This window comes from Asparagus officinalis, chromosome 1 (genome assembly GCF_001876935.1).
Source record: "Asparagus officinalis chromosome 1, Aspof.V1, whole genome shotgun sequence".
Lineage (NCBI taxonomy): Eukaryota > Viridiplantae > Streptophyta > Magnoliopsida > Asparagales > Asparagaceae > Asparagus > Asparagus officinalis.
The window spans coordinates 122,388,612-122,390,950 of NC_033794.1; the positions used below are offsets into that span (position 1 = coordinate 122,388,612).

Sequence of the window (2,339 nt, forward strand, 5' to 3'; positions counted from 1 at the left end):
CCCGCATCGATCTTTTCCGAAATTTGTCAATTTAGGATTCATCCTAGGAAGTTTATCCCGAATCCTAAGCAGGGATAAGTCTGCGCCTAACACGCGCTGCCGGTTTAGTCTTTTTCCGTACAAAAAGACACCAGAGTTCGATTCTGGGGTATTCTATCCTGAAACCTAAGTAAGGATAAGTCTGCGCATAACCCGCGCTGCCGGTTAGTTCTTAACCATTAAAAAGAACACTCGTCCGCATATTCAACATTGCGGCAGGTTGTTATTAATAACACCAAAATCCATGCCTTACACGCATGGGGAATGTCATCCTGAATCCTAAGAAAGGATATGCCGACGCCTAACACGCGTCGCCGGTTAAGTCTTTCTCCGTAGAAAAAGACACCTGAGTCCGAGTCCACATATTTAACATTGTGGCAGGTTGTTATTAATAACACCAAAATCCATGCCTCACACGCATGGGGAATTTCATCCTGAACCCTAAGAAAGGATATGTCGACACCTAACACGTGTCGCCGGTTTAGTCTTTTACCGATTGAAAAAGACACCAGAATACCAGTCTGGGGTATTTTTATCCCGAAGCCTAAGTAGGGATAAGTCAACGTCTAATACACGTTGCCGGGTAGCCTATTCCCGTAACAATGGCGAAGCCTATGTATTCAACATCATAGCACAAAGTCTAAGAGAATTCACTCTCTTAGCACAACGTTACATGCGGAACGGATTTAGACAATCCGCATGCTAGCCCGACTCAAACGGTAGTCGGTAAAGGCTAATCAAATCCGTTGAAGGCTGGGGGTTAGCCAAAAACCCCAAAGTCAGCGCCTAACACGCGTCGCCGGTTTAGTCTTTTACCAATTGAAAAAGACACCAGAGTTCGATTCTGGGGTATTTTATCCCGAAGCCTAAGTAGGGATAAGTCAGCGTCTAATACACGTTGCTGGGTAGCCTATTCCCATAACAATAGCGAAGTCTACGTATTCAATATCGTAGCACTAAGAGCGTTAACTCTCTTAGCACAACGTCACATGCGGAACGGATTTACATAATCCGCATGCTAGCCCGACTCAAACGGTAGTCGATAAAGGCTCATCAAACCCGTTGAAGGCTGAGAATTTGCCAAAAATTCTATAAATGCGAGTCATTGACGCATCAACTTTATGAGTTGGTCTCGTGACCTGAGCAACATACGACGTTCAAAACCCTAAGGTCAACGCCGGACAACGCGTAACCCTAGGTCAACGCCAGTCAACGCGTTGCGAGCAAAAAATTCAACGTACGACGTTCGAAACCCTAGGGTCAACGCCGGTCAACGCGTGATCCCAGGTCAACGCCAGTCAACGCGTTGCGAGCAAAAATTCAACGTACAACAATCAAAACCCTAAGGTCAACGCCGGGCAACGCGTGACCCTAGGTCAACGCCTATCAATATGTTGTAATAAAAGAACTAATACTCCGAAAAGTATACGAGTATAAACTACTTCTTAAATACTCCAATAAGGTATACGAGTATAAACTATTCCCTATTGTTGGTTGAGAAGTTCCTGGAGAATATTTTCATTCTTAAGGATAACTCAACAACACTACGCCGGACAACGCGTCGCAAATAAAGACTCAACGCCGACAGTCGAGGGTCAGTTCTGTGTTCAACCAACAAGCACGAGCTAAAAATCAGAAAACCAGGAATTGACTTCAAGTTCAAATTTCCGACAACGGTCAGATAATAAATGCAGCACCGAAACTCTTTCAGACATTCGACAAAGCACCGAATAGCCTGGAAGATTGAAGGAATCAAGAATGGAAGTCATTCCAAGGTCTCATTACACCGACTGAAGGTGGGGACAATCAAATCCAAAGTATTCCAGACTCTTCTATAAAAGAACGAGACTGAAATACTTTGGAGGGGGTATCTGTAGGCATATAAAATTGCTTATAGGTCCCTTAGCTCAGCTCGGCACGAACCGACAAACCAACGAGGCGACGAGATCGACGAATCGCATCAAGCGACGGAATTACATCCATTCGCGTGCGGGATCAAGCCAAGTGTTCGAAGAGTCAACGAGTCATCCAACCGAGAGCGGACTCGAACGAATCACGATCGAATCAAGATCGGTTTCGGACTCGAACTCAGAAGTGGATTTACTGCCAAATCAGGAATCCGACTTACTGCCAAATCAGGAATCAAATCAGAGTCTGGATCAACCGAATCACGGACAGAACCAAAGGCGGAAAACACCAAAACCACCACCTAGAGGGGCTCGGCCGAAGCCGAGCCAACTTCAGGTGGCTCGGCCCAAGCCGAGCCACCTCAAGGTGGCTCGGCCAAGGCCGAGCCACCC

The 2,339-nt window shown here is 46.2% G+C and overlaps 1 protein-coding gene across 1 annotated transcript in view; it reads left to right on the top strand.

Annotated features, from left to right (window-relative positions):
• Positions 1,293–2,339, top strand: part of LOC109829270 (60S ribosomal protein L26-2-like) — a 6,735-nt gene continuing 5,688 nt past the window's right edge. Inside the window, exon 1 of the mRNA XM_020396457.1 lies at positions 1,293–1,298. The gene's annotated coding sequence lies outside the window, so the exon portion shown is untranslated. The remainder of the gene's footprint in view (positions 1,299–2,339) is intronic.